General features: G+C 29.7%; 2 long non-coding RNA genes and 1 other non-coding gene across 3 annotated transcripts; 2 read left to right on the forward strand and 1 right to left on the reverse strand.

The window, feature by feature from the left end:
- The first annotated feature begins 5,977 nt into the window (after positions 1–5,977).
- Positions 5,978–7,099, forward strand: LOC107363945 (uncharacterized). Its single transcript, XR_001569016.3, has 2 exons — positions 5,978–6,161; positions 6,258–7,099. It is a non-coding gene; the product is annotated as an uncharacterized LOC107363945 (long non-coding RNA).
- A 9,996-nt stretch (positions 7,100–17,095) lies between these two features.
- Positions 17,096–19,775, reverse strand: LOC112539052 (uncharacterized). The gene is made up of 2 exons (XR_003082611.2): positions 19,328–19,775; positions 17,096–19,212 (listed from the first exon to the last, which is right to left on the reverse strand). It is a non-coding gene; the product is annotated as an uncharacterized LOC112539052 (long non-coding RNA).
- Positions 19,776–20,282: 507 nt separating this feature from the next.
- On the forward strand, positions 20,283–20,354 carry TRNAP-AGG (transfer RNA proline (anticodon AGG)). The gene has a single exon. It is a non-coding gene; the product is annotated as a tRNA-Pro (tRNA).
- The last annotated feature ends 531 nt before the right edge of the window (positions 20,355–20,885 follow it).

Here is a 20,885-nt window from a genome sequence, read left to right on the forward strand (position 1 = left end):
ACTTGGACAAAAAACAAAAAATGGTTAAAACAAAAGTGAAAAGTGATTCTTATTAAAAACAAATTGATCGATTCATTTCTTTTCTTGGCCTCAACAAATCAAATGCAATCAATAAATGCAATGAACAATTTAACCCTTTTTTGCTTATAATATCAACACTTAGCATAAATATATTCAGTCAATCATATTTGCAATGAAACAGTTTAAGGTTATGCTTCAAGTTTCATTCAAAACCCGTTTAGAGTTTAAAAACACTTTTAATTTTAATGAAAAAAAAAACATTTAATCTGAAATCAAAATGGTTGATGAAGCTCAATATAAAATTTAATCCTTAAATATATTCCAATGGATGATAAAACTCGAACCAAAACGGCAATCATAAGGTCTAGCGAGTCTTAAAGGTTAATGTTCAAAAACTCAAACTTCGTTATTGCTTTACACTTCGTTTCATTTTTCCCTTGACATTGTTGAGTTTTCATAAAAATCCATGGTAAATTCATGACAAAGCGATAGTTTAATGTCACAATGTTTCAACTTTGAACGAACTTCAAACTCGAGCAAAAACGTTGATCATTCAAAGTTGACCAATGAGTTTCAATAAATATGACAAGTCTCAAGTGAAAATTGAACCTTCAAACCTTTCGATCAAAAATCACAGAAAAGTGTTGAACAAAAAGGAGTGGGTCAAAGTGGGAGTGAAGGTTTAGTTCAAAGTGAATGCGAACAAAAAATGAAATCTTTTTTTCTTCTTTACTCCCCAAAAAACTGGACGCGTTATTGTTATTGTTCAGTTGATTATCAATGTAACAACAATAACAGATAAATAAGAAAGGTAAGAAGAAAGCATTTTTTCCGTATTGTGAGGGAAAAGAAATGTTAAGGTGTAAAGCAAAAAGGTAAAAAAAAATCATAAACTCAATGTTAAAATGTTCCTGCTGAGACTTTTTTTGAACAAAAATTTAATTGAAGATTCACTGTTGGATTCTGGCGCTTTTGTTTCTCATCATCGTTTTTTATTTTTTATTTCATTTTATATTTTTCTCTTTTTTTTCTGGTGAGTTGATTTTTTCTTTCAATCATCATCATCAGTTTTCATGGTGAAGCAATGAATGGATCAGAATTGATGAACCACACCCAAAATCATGCGCAGGTAAAGATGAGAAATGAAGATGAACATGAACATTGTCAGAATGCAAAGGCAAGTCAAGAGCAACCATTTATCAGGCCAAGTAAGTTCAACCTCCAATGCTGCGTAGAGACGCATCCAGGTTACAATTAATGTCTACCAACCACCTTTTACCAGTCACTTAATGCCAACCTTTTTTCACGTTTACTCGAGCAATCACTTTATTATAATAACTTTTAATCATCAAATCTGATCAGTTGATCAATTTAACCAATGGATTCAGTTATTGTTTTTAGCTGGTTACAAGATTAATCGTTTCATTGTTCAAATTGTTCATTAATATTGATTTCATTTCAAACCTGTAGGCGATGCATTATTATCCTGATTATCATGATTAACATAATTATGATGGTGATTAGCTTTTGTGAATGATGATCATTTTATGAGAAATTTTTTGTTGTCTTTTCTGTTCAATTACTTTTGTTGGTGTAATATTTAAGGTTAACAAATGATAATTAATCAAGATTATTGACTTTTGATGGTAAGAAGAAGAAGAAAAATTAACAAATTAATCAAAGACATAAAATTATAATGAAGGACAACATTTGATTGTATTGGAGTTTTGATGTAAGGAAACAAAGGTAACAAAACCTCGACAAGGTAAATATCAAGTTTAGCCTAATCCATAACAATTTTTGCTATACAAATCAGAAGAAGAAGAGGGAAGAAAGAGAAGAAAGAGGAAAAAAAGATGAAGATGAAGATGATTGGACTAATGTATTAAGATGTTGTTGTTGAAGATATTTAGGTTTGTTGTTATGAAGATGAAGAGTAAAACTCTGAACAGTAGGAGGGAACTGGAAACGATTTAAATACAAGATTAAAAGGGGAATTAATGAATTGAGTCTCTTTCTCATCATCATCATCTTCAGTTTCATCTTGATCATAATTTCCACGGTAACAACGGAAACAAATGATGTATCTGTTTTAAAGGTTGACTTCATAAATCTCTCTTCAGGCGAAACTTTAAAGAAAAGGAAAAGAAAAAACGAAACAAAAAAATGGCTTCAAATGATGACGAAGATGATGTTGATTTTGATGTTGATGATGATGATATAAACAAATGATGATAATGATGTAAGAAATATGAAAAGGAATTGAAAATGAGAATGAAAATAAATGTTGGAAATGAAATTTTTTTTTACTTTTCTTCTTCTTCTTCTTTGCTTCTTTGCTTCAACTTGATTTGGCGTTGAAAACAAATTGAAACAAGACTAAACAGGTTACAATGATTGAAAATGAATGTTGTTTGTTGTTGCCAAAAAGGTCATGATAAAAATTTGAATACTGAATGATAATTATGATGATCAGGATAGATGAGGATGAGAATGATAAAGATGGTGAAGAAGAAGAAAAAAAAAGTAAATCAAAATGGAAAAATATTGCTTCTTCTGTTGATGATGATAAAGGGCTGAGACCTCTTACTGTTATCATCTTCACTCTCCTGTTGAGCATATTTTTATTTTCATAAATTGTATGTAATATTCAGGATGATCGGGATGATAATCAGAATGATGAGGATGAAAGAAAATATGATGAAAAATGAATCAACTATAAATATCTTTTTTTAATTGAATTTGATTCACAAGAAAAGATATTGAAACAAAAGTAAAAGAAACATTGACAAAATGAAACAAAACTGTATTTCATTTGCAATGACAATTTTCATTTCCACTTTAATTGCATTTCTAATTTTTACAATTAAAACTAGAACCAAACTGTAAATGATTTAATTGTCTTAATCACGAATGTGCTGCAATTAAATGAACAATTGATCAATTAAAATGCCTTTAAATGAACTTAGGAAATGATGAATATCATTACCAGTCAATGTTATTCATTTTTGCGTGATATTAAACGGTTCACAAGACAATCAACACTATTTAGGTTTATATTGATTTTTCATTTTAATCATTACAGTAATGAAAACCTAAAAGATTAATATAATATCATCAATCAACTGATTCTTTGCTGTTTAACCCTTTTCATCTTTACCATTATTCAAGTTGTTCATGGTGAGTTTCACTTTTCCTTTGACAATCAACTAAATCATCTTTTTTCGTATTTATATTAAGATTCAGCTTTTTGGTAACAATATTTTAATTGATAACATTTTAATTTAATTTAATAGAGAAAAGAAGAAAATAGGAAAAAGTTTTAACCCTTTTCGCTCAACTTTTGTCATTTAATTCAATCCCAAACAATATCATTAATAATCATAATCTCATGAGAGTTAATTGTTGTTTCGTCTTTTGTTAGACTTTCAATTTTGCTCTCTATTTAGTTCATCAAACTTTTTTTAATTTGATTTTAATTTAATTACAAATTTCAATCTCAATTCAATTTCACCATCATTATCATGTTATCATGGTAAAAATGATGCAAATTGTTATTGATGACAATTAATTTACACTGAATTTCATTTCCCTTTCATCCTCAGCTTGACTCTCATCGTTTAATCAGGCTGAAGGTTGTGAGTTAACTCAACCTAAAAGGCCTATCTTGTCCCATCAAATGTTTACTCATGAACCTCTTTTTACGTAAACTGTTTTTCCTTTCATTACTGACCAAAATTTAACCACAATTAACCAATTCTTTTGTAATTAATGTTCAACTCAGCGTGAAGCTTACAAAAGACATTTGATCAAGTTTTACTTTTAATTGCAAACAATTAAAGGCAACTTGTTTACCAACCTCATTAGCATCATATAATCATGAGGACAATTAGACATTAATTGTGACAATTATGTCTTAACATTGAGTAGAAATGAAAATGTAACTTTTCTTTAATCATCAAAATTAACTTTTAATATATTATTATAAAAAATTACAGCCTTATATTGATAATACAACCTGCTGAGAGTAACAAGCTTATCCTTTTTTTGCTTGTTGTTGAGCCCAAGTTTACTGGTAAATCAAACAAACTGTAATTAGATAATCAGTATATTTTGTTTGCTGTTCACAATCAAATCAACATGATTATCCTATTATGATGGTGAAAATAGAGAGAAATAATTCAATCGCAAATAAAGTTGAATGAAAATTGTCAATGTTTAACTATTGAAAAGTGATAAGTTACGGTTAAGCTTGAAAGCCTATTGAGATTAACAGGGAACACCAACCTTTGATTAACTGTTTCAAAGTTAATCTTAAAATGCAATAATTGACTGGGAGTTTTGATATAAAATAATCATGCAAATGGCAATATAAAATGAACAATAATATCGTCAATAATGAGATCAACAATAATAAGATCAGTAATGATATTGGTAATGATAATATCAATAAAACTGTGTTGAATGTTGACAAAACAATTAAGAAACAAAGGTTTTTCCCTTCAACTTGTACAATATCAAGTTGGACACGATAGAGAAGCCATCCATGAAACATTTCAATTCTTATTCATTTTCTTGTTCATTTTCTTATAAAATAAAAACTATTATCGTCTTAATCTTCCTCTCATCACAATAAGGAAATCATCCATCATTTGAATCACTTTTTTCTCTCTCTCAACGAAAAATCTCTTCTCATGAATCTTGTCCTTTTAACTTTTCATTGTTTGAATCTTTTTTTCCCTCTTTTCAACCAATTTCAACTTTTTTTTCATTTCTTTTCTTTTCGCCTTCTTTTCACTTATCTTCATCATTCTCATCTTTATCCTCATTATTATCTGGTTGCTCTGTCTGATGATCATTTTGAAAAGATGACTCTAATGATGATAACAATTAAGGTAAAAAAACCTTGCAAAGAGGCAAAATCCATTAGAACCGTTAATCTTGCTAATGACAATTGAAATCAATTCCCAATTTGAAGATTGAACAAAAACTTTACTCTTGATGAATGATGTTTAATTGTAACAATAACATCATAATTGTCATCCTTTTACTCTCACCTTATTTTACTGTGAAATTGATTGTTTCTAATTGTTATCATTTGACCGCTTTCCAGACAACTCAAGGGACTCTTTACAACGGTCTAACCTGATGAAGATGAAGGCTAAAAAAAGGTCATTTTAAGTCATTTTCAGCCATTTTTTTCATCGCTTTTTTTCCTTCTTCTTCTTCTTCTTCTTTTGCTCTTCATCATCTTTTTAGCTTACTGACAGCTGATTGATTGAATCAATCCTTGAAGATGAAGTGAAAAAAGGTAAAATATTGCTATTATTGAACACTTAATACAAGTAGCAATGAAAGGTAAACATGCATCATCATCGTAATCATCATCATAATCGTCACTTTTAATTGCATTTGTCAGTTACCTTAAACTGACCTCATTGATTTGACCTCAAGACAGCGATTTGGTAACAAAAAAAATTTGACAAAATTTACACCAAAAAGGAACCATAAAATGTAAATTAGACTATCTTGTTTTTTCCACAATTACTCTATTATTATGCATAACCATTAAATTATGCAGATGATTTAGCTTCTTTTCACCATCATTCCTCATCATCTGTTGAAGTGTATTTACAATTTTCTTACCTTTAAATTTTGTTTGCTTCAACATTGAAGGAAAAACTGGAAACAGAAATAAGTTAACCAATAATAAATGGTATTATTATTAGTTTCATGATTGATTTTCTGATCATTTTCTTTTCATAATCAAATTTACCTGTTTAAAGTTAACTAAAAATAATTGTTTCCAAGTCTCAGATCATTGCATAAATTATTAATCAATGTATTAACTTATTTCAATCATTTATCCACTTTGTCAGATGCAATTAGAATACGTTCCCTTATTGCTGTGATTTTTGCCTTTTGTTTTTATTGTCATCTCTTTTGGGTTATTGTTTTAATCTGGTTTTGTGCAATTGAACAATTATTAATCAATTTTTTGTACCTTTTAACAGTTCATCTATTCATGGTCAAGTTGGTCATTGTCTAGTTTTATTTTTATCCAAGCCAATTTCATCTCTTTTCCCATGTGTTTTACGCTTTTCACTGTTAGGCTTACTCGGTCTTACCGATCTTTACAGGTTTGTACTTTTGTTTTTGATTTCTAATAACTAACATTTTAAATTTACTTTGTGTCGGATTAAATGTTAATCTAAGCTTAATTGTTTATTATACAGGTCTATGGTACACAAGTGTCCCTCTGATTCGGATTAAATTGTATTGGGTCAACTGGCATCTCTTGAGTCTTCCAACTGTTCGGATCCTTGCTCGCTAGGGATTTTGGTATACCTTACAAATGTAACACAATATTGATGCTGGCTAAAAGTGATTCACATCTTTTCAACAACATAATTGTTACGCCAATGTCAATCAACACTTGAAAGTTAAACTGGTTTCAAATTAAAGTCGCTTCTCACTCGATTCAACAATATAAAATGCAGAACCAAACGAGTTGACACCAAACTCATGCTCTTCATCGCCATTGTTAACATTTTCATTTTCATTTCCATTTTTTTTTTTGGTTACCTGTTCTGTTATTTAAATGTTATAAATTTTCGGGGTTCCTATTTCAGTTTCTCCAATTCTCAAGGTCAATTTCTTAGTAACATTTTTCTTATCTCTTTTTGTTTTCCATTGAATCCTCAGGGGGTAACCAAATCAAATTGAGTGATAGCGGAAATGAGATTTAAGATTGCAATTGAAATTGCTTTACCAATCAATGTTTCCGTTTACAATTTCAATTCAACTTTTCTACCTTTTCTTTTTTAATTCCTAACAATTTTCCCTAAAACATAATCATTATTGTTTCCACCATTCAAATGGTTCCAGCCGTTGCCTTAACCATAACCAGATTCACCTTTTTAATTGCAAATTGTCAACCTGTTTTCATCTTTCAACTCATAAACCCAACTATACTTTACAAGAAAAAATATTGATGCAAATTTGAGCTGTAAACCCAAAATTGCAATTTCAATTTGTTGAAAATCAGTAAAAACTTGAAATCTTAATGAATCAGAAATTTTTATTGTTTCATTTCAGGCTTTATTGAGATATTAACATTTAAAATGTTCAAGTTGCATTCCCGAGACAATGATAAATATGATTGAGGAATAACATTAGTTATATATGACTTGAAATAATTAAATGCCAATAGCAATTAAATGATTAACAGTTTTACAAGCTTTAAAGGTTAACAAATGGTTTAATTTGAAAGACAAACATTTCGTTTGAAAATCAAACCCGGTGGGCCAATAAACCACCCACCTAGGTTTGCAAACACCTTAGTTTGCAAATATATATAAAAAAAGGACGTTTTAAGATGAAGACAAAGTTGATAATGAAGAAGAAGCAACCAGCAAAAAAATGATCAATGATGGTTACATGGGGAGTTAAAGGGCGGATCTAAGGCCATCTTCATCTTTATCATCTTAGCGGGTTTCAAAGCGCTCAAAATGCTTAATATGCTGTGTTTTTGTTTTTGCAAACCATCAACCATAATCACCATTGATTAAAGTGAACATTAAACATCAATTCAGGTAAACATGAATCTTTCAAGTTAATCATTTGGATTGCATTTTTCAAGTTGATTGTTTAAATCTACGAATCTTTGATCATTCACTAATTCAATCATTTCAATCTTGTTAATCCTAATGGGTTGTGAGTTGAAATATCATCAAGAAAAGTACATGAAAAAATTGTGTCAGTTTAAAAGATTAATGAAATGATTGTAATTTTAGTTGAACGTAAATGTTGTTTCATCTCCAACAACAAAAAACAAAAGTGTCTACAAAATGCAATTTACTGGTTTATCGGTTGACTTTTGATAGCGATGATCGATTGATATTGATAAAATGGGATCAGAAATGGTCAATAACGAGATATTGAATATATGTATGTGTACATTTATTCCCACCCACTGAGGGGTGCAACTATGCAAGGAAACAACCCCTGAGTGGAGCAACATGAATATGCAGTTTGAATAGTCATTTGAGTAAAATGAATCTCTTGTTTTGTATGTTTTGTTGTTACTTAATTTTCAGTGTTAAAAAAAAGGTTGACACAAGAAACAAACAAAAAACATTATTGAAAAAAAGGAGAAGAAGAAGAAGGAAAAAAGCGAAGATGGAAATGATGATAATGATGAGAATTGAGATGAAAATGATGATGAAAATGAGGTAAGGTTAGCTCTACCCACCGGAGGAGGTTGATTAAGATTGACTGTTTTGTGTTGAGACTAGAGGAGGAACAGTTGAGGAAGGATGATGATGAAGGCGGAGGAGGAGGAATCAAGATGAAGGATGTTTGTTATCATGTTTAAACACAGTTTCATATTGGATAATGTGGACAAGACATGGGAACAAAAAGTGAAACCCATTTACAGGTGAAACAAGACAAATGTACAACGATTAACGTCATTTAGTGGCCTTAAATGAATGTCGACTTTTACTGATTCCATTTGTTATTTCACTGTAAATGTACCATTTACTGAATCCAAATATCAACCATTTTACATAAACTCACTTTGAATGTTGATCCAATTTTTGGTAAAATAATATTCAACAATGAAAAGGCGCTTAAAGACGGTCTCTGATTAGAGGATGATTTAAGGCCATCTAAAGCTGATATGTTTATGATTATGGTTAACACCAATATTAACAATATTGTTAGCGATCAGATAATTGTTGACTCAAAGCAAACCTATCATTAGTTGATTATGACAAATGAAGTTTACTCAGTCAATTGTTTATCTTAACCATTAAAAGCAATGTTTCATTTGACCAGGAAAGAGGCAGCCAGGGAAACAACAGGTAACTCACAGAGAGAGAGACAGGGTTAAAGATATTTTATATTTGCTGTGTGCTTCAAAGTGATGTTAAGGTTAGTGGGTGGGATGGGAGTGAGCATCTTACAATGATAATAAAAAGTTGAAAAAATAAAAGCCCAAAGACCTCCCAAAGTCAAAGACAAAAGGATAGACTTGGTCAGTTGAAAAATGTATGTCTATCATAATGTGGATAAAAAAAGCAATAAGTCAACAATTTATGCTCTCAAAGTTGCCACTGGAGATACTGAACATGTTATAATATCACAGGGAAAAAAGGTAAAGGATACAAATTTATAATGTTTCCCAAAAGCGCCTAAAAACATCTCAACCATTGATCTACTTTTTTTTGTGATATTTTTACGACTCCCTTTAAAACTAATAACATTGGTTAGGTTTGAGCGAAAGGCTCCAAAAATTGATAAGTTTATTGTCAGGGCGTGAGGTTTCAACCACCACAAATTATCAATCATATTAACAGTCATTAGTTGATTCTCAGAAAATTATTATTACATGAAAAAAAGAGCGGAAAAATCAGTGAAATGATATCGATAAAAAAAAGAAGGCAAGAAAAAGTGTAAAAAATAAGCTTGAATAAGATAACAATAAAACAACATTTGATATTGACTTATGGATATTGTTTAGTGATTCAGTCAAACTGAATATTTCGATTTAATGATCTTTTTTGTACCATTTAACTGATAGTATCGAAACGTGTTTCAATTATTTCGACTTGTTCTTATCGTTGGAATCAATGTCATGTTTCTGATTGTAATCGTCAACATCAATCATTTGATTAACCACAGAGTAAGAAAAAAGTGTTTCTTTTCCTTCATTTGATTGCAAATGATTTACATAATAAAAAGATTTGATAGTTGGCCTTATTGATTATCAATTTTGACTAGTTTTACTTGTAACTACAGTTTTCCTGCTTCTCTATAAATTGATTATTTATACTCTATAAACGATGAAAAAGTGTAATTAACTTGTTATTAACACCTATAACTATGATTACATTAGTTGATTGATTTACTTGTTACTTGTTGATCCAAATGTAAACATTTTGGTCCTCAACTGCTAATATTTACAAAGATATCAATTCTGTAGGAAAATAATTTATCATGAAAATTTAATTCTTTTTATTCTTTCCCTTTCATGGTTTGATTTGGTTACTTTTTGGATCAAAATTCATTGCTGATTATACCTGTTGATTGTCGGGTTAATTTGGTGCTATTGAATGTATCATTTAGGGAACTTTTTTGTTTCTTGAAAATGTTTAATGCTATTTGAAGTAATTGCAAAAACATTTGTTGAACCTTTTATTTGTTAGTTTATGATAAGTTGTTTACAACTTGAAACTGTTCAATTTAAATCATAAATTGGTTGCCAATTAATTCAATTGGAATCATTGAATAGTCAATGAATAGGGAAGATTGATTGGGAAGGAAAAGATGATAAAATGGTGAAATTGTTCAACATTAAAGTGTTGGGTAAAATAATTTTGATTCAGAATCGGTTGAATGAATGAACAAGAGAAGAAGAGAAAAGCTAAAAAGTAATAACAAATAGATAGATAAATAAATAGAGAAGGAAATGGAATTGATGAAGATGATGTGGGTTTGATAATAATGATGATAATAGCCAGCATCCGATGATGAGGAGGAGGAAAATGATGATCAACTTGGTGAAGAGAAAGATGAGTGAAAACAAAGCTGAAAATGATGATGAAAAAAAAGCTGAAAATGATGATGAAAAAAAAGCTACACAAAATGCAATATGTTTCCGATTTTTTTATACGCTCAGTGCTTTACGAACACTTATCATGTCTTCCTGATTCCCTGTCAAAAGCAACTGACTATTGCAATGCATAAAAATGGTTTTAACCGTTTTTCCCATTCAACAGAAGAAGCAAAAAAAGATGATCCAAATGATGATGAAGATGGAAATGAAGATGAGAGTAAAGATGAAAATAAATATGTAAATACAAGGGTTTTCACGCCAACAGAACCCTAATTATATGCATCTTTTGATGCAACACAAGTCACTCTCTTGGGTTGAGAGGTTCACCTCATTCGGCCTCAACTCAGTCCAACAGTGATAATGATCAAGATTATGATGATGACTATGAAAGTGATTATGAAAAGATGAAAGAGGATGAGACTGGTGGAAATGGTGAAAATGATAAAATTGATCGTGATAATGATCGAGGATAAAGAGTAACATTGTATCACTGGGACTGTGAAAATGGAGAGTTAATCAATTGTTTGACCAAAATTGTTTGTCTTTGATTAAGATGAGGATGAGAATGAGGATGATGAGGATGATGGCAACAAAGTTGAGTTGATGATGAGTTGCGATTAATTTTACATTGAAGATAACTTTAGGTTTGCATTTATTTTGTTATTCACATTTTTCATTGGATTATCTCGGCTGGATTCCCATTACATTCACATAGTAAATAACCTGACATTCACAAAATTAACTTTAATTGTACAAACTTACCTTTACTGAGCAGCTTCTAAGAAGAAGATGAAATTAAGATTCATCAATAAAGTTTATCATCATTGATCATCCATCATCCATTTTGCCATCTTTTGTTTGTTTTCATAAATTTTTTCCTTACCTTTGTTGATGTTCAACAATTAACTCTGAAAATTCATAAATCACCTTAAATATGCAAAATTCAATGAATGACAAAACTTAATGAGAAACTTTTTCCTTCCTTTTAATCGTAAATTTTAATCTTGTTAAGTTAATTGTTTCACCTTTTGTTCCCAACTCAACCATTGGCCAACCCACGAGTTTAAATTTGTAGGAGTGTAATCAACTGTCGATTTGATTGTTGATCAATTTTTTGATTTAAATTTTTCACCATTTTCTGGTGTTATTGTTTCAATGAAAAATTGTTCATTTGAAGGATAGTTAATCAAGTTACAATGTTAACTTTTTCAGGTTCAACTTTTCAATTGCATTTGAATTATGTTGATAATAATGTAATTGAAATCTGTTAATGTGACTTGTGAGTTTCCAACTCAATTAAGGTTTTAAAGCTTGGAAAGCAAGTTAATGATTAACTTGATTGGGATGAGATGAGACAACTTTAATGGCAAGGTTAAGATTAATTTGCTTGAATCGGATCAAAAATCAAGTTATAATCTGGTTTTACTTTTGATTTAATTTTGCTTTTCACATTTGATTAACTTACCAAAAGTGGAAAGAGAAACTGTGATTTTTTTCTTGAAAACTTGAAAAGTAACTCACAATTTAAGGGAAGGAAAATTAATTGGATAAAGACGATTAATGTTATTAATACAAATATAAATATAAATATGTGATTAAAGTGACTTATTAAATAGCAAATTAACACACAAATTTAACACACCAAACAAACATAAACAACAATTAAAACCTGTAAATCACTGAACGCAAACAGTAAAAGCTGAAAGGTGAAAAAGGATGAAACAATTAAAACAATGGAAACAATTGAAGTAACTAATCAATCAGATTAATGATTACAGAATGACATTTGGATTTAAGTTGATAACAATAACTGGACGTTCAACAAATTATGTTGAGTATAAAAAAGCCAAATGATACGAAACAAAAGGTAAACAGAACAATTGTAAACAAAAAAAAGGTAATAATTAAAGGTACAGACAATGATTCATATTTATAAATGTGAATGTATGTTTGCATGGAAAGGTAACATCATCAATCATGAGTTTATTCATAAATATTCTGACCTTCATTGAAACCGTGAACTTTTCCTTCCAATGCCAATGGATTGGGATAAGACAAATATTACATTATCTCACGGTTATAATGAATAAATCCCATTGTTTCCAATCAATTCAATTATGTCTTAAATATTTAAAGGCAACAATTTAAAGTCAACGATTCTTGCCAATCATTTTGGGAAACAAAATTTTGTCAAAAAATTCATTTTTACCTTTTCTTTGGACTTTAATAGAATAGAAAAGATCAATTCAGTTTTGCATCTTGCATTCATTTAACAAGTTTCGCTTTCTCTCAATGAATTTCAACGATTTGAGTCAATGATTTGAAAACACACTTTTGTTTAAAAATCAATTTTTTAGCGTTTAATTTCAGCCTTCAACTTGAAATTGAAACCGAAGATTCTGAATTTTAAATTCATTTTCATCAGGTTTTATTTTCTTGCTCAGATGCACACAAGTTCCCAATCAGTTCAATTAAGCCTTTAAAGATATAGGTAATGATTCTTGAATATGATTTAAGAAAACGAAATTTCGTCAAAAAATCAATTTTCGCCTTTATATTTTTCCATCTTAATATTGGAGCTGAAGAGTTTAGTTCAATTCTGAATTTTAAATCAATTTATGTCAAGTTTCACTTTCTATTCCTTTGAGTTTTGATTTTTTGGGCTTTGATTTGTACGAGTTTCAAACCAATTTAAGGCAACGATTAAATGTCGACAATTCTTGTCAATCGTTTTGGTGAACAAAATTTTGTCAAAAAAAAATTTATTTTTTGATTTTGACTTTCCCTTTTCACTCAAGATGGAAACTGAAGAGTCCAACTCTGATTTCAAATTCATTTTGGTCAAGTTTTACTTCGAGTTTCGGTTTTTGCTGTTTGACTTTTTGTATTTTTTACGAGTTTTTTACGATTTTGCGTTTTAAATGTTTTTTATTCTGTTTTTAAACTTCGATTTTTGCATTTGACTTTTATTTTAGGTTAAAGTGTTCATTTTTTTGGCTTTTGATTTTAACTTTAGATTTATTGGATTTACAAATTGCAATGTAAAGACATCAATTGAAGAATGCTGTTTATCGATTAAGGGCCGATCCGATGAACTAAAATGTTTGTCAAAATGTTTGTTTATTGGCAATGTTTGTTAAAATTGATAAATTTTGATTAATGTCATTTTAAATCTTAATTGGAAAGCGCCATCTTTTGTTTTTTAATGATTTTAAAAGATAACTAAAAATAATTTATAATCAAAAGATAAGAAATTTAATCTGAAAAAATGTAAAGGCGCATGAATAAAATGATTGTATATTTTTTGATCGGACAGTGTTAATGTTGATGACGTAACAAAATCAAACAAACATTACCTACTAACAAAGATTTAAACAACATTTTAAACATTTTTTGGTTCATCGGATCGGCCCTAAACTGTGAATAGTTTTACCAACATTGACATCTATTGAGTTCGTTGACGATTAATCAACTAAATGACGTTTAAATGCTTTCTTTTTTGTGCAAAAACAATCAACTTTTTTTTCCTTGTAAATCTGATAACAATTTATGCCATTTTTGCCTTATCAGCTCATTTTCATCGGTTTACCTTGTTTTTTGCTTTCCTTACCTTGACTCAATAGCAAGGTCAGTTTAACAAGGTAGATTCATGTCAATATCATAATAGCGTTTACCATTTTGATTATTACAAATGACATTACAAGTAAAGGTAATTTTGAAACAAAAAAAGGTCACTTTATGCTTTACTGGTTTAACCATTTCTTTTCAACAAAATTAGTCTCTTTTCAATTCAATTTCAAGTTATCAACTAAGCTCATCATCATTTTCATCCTTTTTTCAGCCTTGTCTTGGTAAATTATGTTTTTCACCTTATCTTTACAATCTTGATCATCATCTCATTGTAGCCTCATTTTGTTTATTTTGCGTTCAGGTTAAAAGTCAAAGTTTAACTTATTTAATAATAAGTTGGTCGGTTTTGCTGGCCAACAGAAATACCAGTTTCTTTGTGACCAACCTGATTCACTATGGATTAGCCTTGCAAATTACGATCAGTGATCAACAAGATGATGATGAAGATGAGAGATGAGAATGCAAGAAACAAGACTAAAAGAATGAAATATTTTTCCTTTAACGATATGAAGCTATGTTTTTGTCTGTGACAAGAAGGCGTTTCTTGAGCACTGACAGATAATTGATCTCCGTTACGTTCAGGTAAAGCCTCAAAGGCCAGTTCAATATTAGAAGAGCCTTAAAGACGTTTCTTTACCTTTTTTTTTGTTTCGCCATTCTTAACCTCAGTCTTCATCATCTTCATCAGCATCATCAACATCTTCTTCTTCATCTTTACCATCTTCTTCTTTTCTTCGTCTTTACCAATATTTTTGTGTCTCTTCTTCTTCTCTCTTCTTTCTCTTCTTCTTTTATCTTCATCATCATTATTATAACAGGTACACCTTTAAGACACAAAGGAGACGAAACAAGAAAAGGAGACAAAGAAAGAGGATGAAATGACCTGAAAAGATGGACAGATAAATGATAACGTTTGGCCAAAAGGGATAAAAACGTAAAATTGGTTTTAAGTACATTTTTTCAACCTTTTATACCTTTTTTTTGTTCAAAGTTTACCATTTTTATTGTAATATATTGAAAATTAGCTTTCCTTTTCAATTCCATTTCAACTTATTATGGATATTCTATGTTTTTTTGATTAACATTTTGGTGAAACATTTAAAAACATTGTCTGAATACCTTTAACCTTTGAATGACAGTTTAATGGTCAAGAAAGACTCAAGCCAAAGGTGAAAACGTAAATTGTTTTTTGCTTTGCTTTCAATGTTACCATTGAGGTTACCCGAAGAAGAGACGAACATGTTTTTAGGAGAAAAAACATTTACAAGAAAAGACATTTTCTAGTGAAAAGTAAATTGTACAATTTATCAATCATGAAACTAATCAAATATTACAAGGCTTTTCAACAATTTAAATTGAAATGGAATTGATTGAAATGACAAAATTGTTACCATAAAAATACATCATTCAGTTGACAATTGTAATGACTGGTTGAGATGTAATTGTTTAACTCAAGATTGATCAGCTTTCCCTCCTTCTTTACCTTTTGTTTTTACGCTCATTTCAACTGAAAATTAATCAGTGTTAATTGTTGACCTTTTACCTCTTTCAACTGGTAACAATTAAGAGGCAATAATTGACCAATATCTCAAGGGTAACATTAATTAACCATTATTCTTGACAATTGTCAAAATAATACTTAACCCACAACCAATTGTAATAATTTTTACCTTTTCTTTTGTTTTCCTGACTTTTCCTTTTCTTCACCACTCACCAATCCATTATTTCCTATTATATTTATACACACATTTCCACTTGTCTTGGTCTTTTTTGGTGACACTCAAGTGACCTTAGGTCATTGAAAAGGCCTAATAGCCTTTAAAGTTTACCTTTTTTCCTTCCCTCATTGTTGTCGCTCTCTCTCTCCTTATAATACTTGTATGTGTTTATAATAGACATGATAATATCCAGTTGACTTGTGTATATATTTATTTGACTCTCATTGTCTTCAAGGCAGGTCAAAGTTAAACTGGACTAACATGGACGACAATTCCTTGTCATTGGACACACCAATAAGTCACAAGCAACAATGCACAATCAATTGAGCTGAAACTAAATAATCAATGAATCAAAAAAAGTTAAAACTCATCAAATATTTGATCAAGCTGACAAAGACCAAAATTCAAGATCAAAGTAAAAAAGGTAATCAGTTGATTTATTGCGGTTTAATGACAACATTTATTGATTAACCTTTTTATTGTCACTTTTTTACTCAACGCTTTTATTACAATTATCCCACTTTACTGGTTAATACAATCAAATGTTTGTTTGCAGTTCAGTTACCACTTAATCATCAAATCTGAATGGTTAATCTGTTGAGCAAACAGATTTTCAGATTAACCTAATCAATGTCAAAGTGATATTAAAGTTACAATCAAAGGACACATTCAATGTTAGTTTTTTTTCCATTCAAACATTAAAAGTGTTTTTCAAGTGAGAATCAAGTTGATATAAAAAAGTTGAGATTTTGACTTATTTTTTGACTTCTGGTGCTGTTTGGGAGTGAAAACTGGGAGTTAATAAATTGTTGATAATAAAGTCGACTATTATAGTTCATTTGGGAATTAAGGGTGACAAGTTGACAATTGATGATTGCTATTGGATGTTAAATTGTTCAATTACAATAATAAAGGGTCAAAATGTTTGTCATCTAAATGATTAATGTAAACGTAATTTAGAGCGAGAAACAAAAAAACATTATTGATGAGATTCATTTCTTCATCTAATGATAATTTATTGAACTTCATTTACATGTTATTGATATTGAAACAAATAATGTACAGCTTTTAATCTTTACAATAATCAATAAATGAAGGAAAATGTTTCAGTGTTTGAATCTACAATCAACAACCAGATTTGAATGGTAAATTTAATAATATCATCAATTTATATTAAAACTTGTTGCTATGATTGATGACAATCTGGGCAACTGTTTTACAATGTAAATTTAATTTCAACAAACCATATTATTGTTTGCCTTCAACAATCAATTTTATTATCAATGAACGCTAAGAAAATGAGCTTTTTGTTGGACTTTTTTTTTGCTTGCCTTCTCAATCAAATCATAAATTGTAATATTAAATTTATTAGTGTAAAAAAGAGGGTGAAAAATGTTCAACTGAGGCTGTTAATTTAATCATAAAAGGTTGAATTGAAAAGAAATTAAATTGCATTGAAAAGTCCTTTTCTTTATGTTTCGATTTTACAATGTTTTTTTGCCTTCTTTGACTTTCTTATTGAGGTTTTTGTTGTTGTTGTTGCTTGTAATCAACCAATTCATTGAATTGTATTTATTGTGTGTGTGTTACAATGATTAAATGAAGTGATGAAAGGTTGATTAAAGAATCACAAAACTGACCTTAACAACAGCCAAATTGACCTTAAAATAACATTTTAAACGTACAGTTAAGTTTTATACTTAACAGTCAATCATCACTTACATCAATCTTTAAGAAGCCATTTTTAAATATTGTTTAATAAATAGAGTTGAGATTACAAAGGAAAGGCTTTATCTTCATCTTTACCAACCAGCAACATCATCATCAACAGTGGTAACATCATCAGCATCTTTGTTCATCATCTTAAAACATCTTTTCTCATCTTAATTCTGTTTACATTGCAGCGACTGCTTATGAATCAAGTGAATATGAAAAGATGATAAAAATGATGTTTATATGGTTTTGTTGTTGAACAAAATTTTCATCTTTTTGTATACAAGAAATTGAATGTGAAGATGAGTGAGATGGCGAACGATGATGAAGAGAAGAAGATGAAGAGCAGCAGAAAATTTTGCCTTTCCTTTTGCTTCTTCTTTTTCCATTTCTTTTGTTGAGATGATAATAATAATAGTAATAATAATAATGTTGAATAATTGTTTGATTATAAAACATTTTGCTTGTTAAATCTGTTTCACTTTTAACCAAAATAGTAAAATTGTGTTTGACATTAGTTGTGATTCCTTATTAAATTTATAGCTTCTTGCTCCTTCTCCTTGTTGTTCAATGAAACATTTTTTTCTCCTTTGCTTCTTTCTTGACTAGTTTTTTTTTCTCCTGAATATCTGGCTCTTTTTCAATCATCAGGATCATCTTGAAGGCCACCCAAGACCAATACAGTGTCGTTAGTTAAAGACGAGTTAATTGGCTTGAAAAGAAGAAGGTTCATGTTGATGATGATGATGAAAATGATAAAGATAAACGCGTCAATATCAACGCTCTTTCCATTCCATTTTTATTTGGTTTAGCTGAATAATTTGAGACACACAGCTTTAACTGAACACACATATATACTGTGGACTAGGTTGAAGGTTGACTCTGTTGAAGATGTTAATACACATTTATTTTATATATAAACTATAAAATAAAAGTAAGATGTATAGAGAAACAGCCTTAAAGATGCAACAAACAGCAACTCCAAGCCCTCAAGGCGAAAAGGTTAGCTTGTAACAATCGTAAAAAACAACAGCACAGAATGTAAAGGGAAAGGTTTAAGATATTTTCGTGCCAAAAAATCGTTCCAATCATGATGGTGATGATGATATAAATATATAAACGTATAAAACCAAGTAAAATCGGACTTTCAGCATTATTATTTTACACAGCCATCGCTTTTGTTGACAGAAATATTAGCTTTTTTTGCTTCTCTTTGCTGGCTTGCTTGTTCCATCTTCAAATGTCATCTTGGATTGATACATTAATACAAAATTGTTTCTTGGTTTCTGTTTGTAACCTTTTTTCCCTTGCTTCACAAAATCAAATTTGCATTTCCATCACTCCAATTGATTGTTAATTACAACTAAAGACCAGCAGGAGTCAACCAATCAGTTGCAAAACGAAATGGCTTCATCTTAGCAGTTGAACCAAACAACACCAACAAACACTAATTTAACTCCAATAGACGCTCCAATAGTTTCTTGTTGTTTCTTTGTAAACCTTGTATGTCTATCAAATAACAAACACGATAAATAATAAATTGTATAAAAGATAATTAAATAATGTACAAGTAGTTTCCTAATTCAATATAGTTAATATGATATACAAAAAAAACGTTACTTACGAGACATAATTTGACCGCCATCTATTGTTTTAAAAACTGTCAACTCTTCAACTCTTTCCATTTCCATTAGACTAATATTTTATGCTAAACGAAAGTAAACTTTACCAGTGTTTGAGCACCTTTCACTCGCTCCTATTATTTGGTAATCCGGATTATCGGATTTACTAGTAACTCTATAAATAGAGACCTTGAATTTACTTAAAAATGCAATAAAAGCAAAAAAATTGCTCAACAGAGTATAAAAAATACTCCACTTAAGCTGTAAAGTCTGCAATATCAAAGTCACATCGAAATAGGTTTCACCCAACTGCCAAAGATTAGGTTAACTTGAATCACAATCTAGTCAGATCAGTTGATACTAAACCAAAATCAGACCAATTTAGGTTATACTTTGATTCAAAAAAATACTAATTTGCATAATAAACATTCTCAACAGTAACAGATAAAAAACTTATAATACAATATCAAGTAAAAAATTTTCCCTCGAATCAAGATGCAATCACTGCAATCACTAAAGCCATCTATTGTTGCCATTTGAAACTAACCAAAGCAAACCATTAAACACTTTAGTCAAGTGACTTTACTATCAAAATTTTCCCGAATTCGGTTGCTATTAAAGTTATTCAGATGGCGAGAAAAGCTCGAGAATAAATTAACAACTGTGATAATCAGAAGTTATGTCAAAATCTTGCGAATTACTATGAAATAACACTAATAACGATAAACGATGATGGCTTTCAATGAAAAGGCTTCAGTTTTATCAAAAGGATAACAAGCAAATTACCCATTTGTCTTGTACAAGTGTTTAAGTGTTTTGTATAGACACTATAACTATAAAGTGTCAACTAAAACAAATGACTTAATTAAGTGTCTTACAATATTTGGACGCAATTAACTATCAAGATATCGCTATTTTAATTTACTGTACAAAATATTTAACCATTTCCTACAGAACGGGTCGTTGGTCTAGGGGTATGATTTTCGCTTAGGGTGCGAGAGGTCCCGGGTTCAAATCCCGGACGACCCCGTCTCTTTTTGTTTTCTATCAAATTCTCACGATTTTATCTTTAAAATCTGTTTCTTATTGATTATAATGCTAACAGGAATGTTTGGCAATCGAGTGAAATGCCAATTTTGATTGAATAACTGACAATTTCAAGAGATTATTGAGATTTTAAAATGGCTTCCAGTTTTATGTGATTCTGTTGCAATATAAACCCTTTGCATGTTTCTTGTTTTCTTATTCATCCATTGGTTCATGAATGAATGTTTTTTTGCCGTTTTTGTGTTATTTTTAATTCAAGTTTTGTTTTTGATCTGAAATATTACTCTAAAGAAATTGTTCCTCATTGAATTGTTTGATTTAATAATATGAATGTTGTCGTCTGGAAAGTTTAAATTTCATCTTCGTTTTTGAGCAGTTTGTTTGGTTACAAGTCATTTTGTGTTTCATTTTTAAACCTTTCCAGAAGATTTTTAATAATTTTGTTTATTTTTGTTTAAATTAATGATTATGATTAGTGATTTTTTGATTAGTAATACTCTTGTGATTTGAATT

This window comes from Tetranychus urticae, chromosome 3 (genome assembly GCF_039701765.1).
Source record: "Tetranychus urticae isolate SD_2017Ah chromosome 3, NJAU_TeUrti_SD_1.0, whole genome shotgun sequence".
Classification (NCBI taxonomy): Eukaryota; Metazoa; Arthropoda; class Arachnida; order Trombidiformes; family Tetranychidae; genus Tetranychus; species Tetranychus urticae.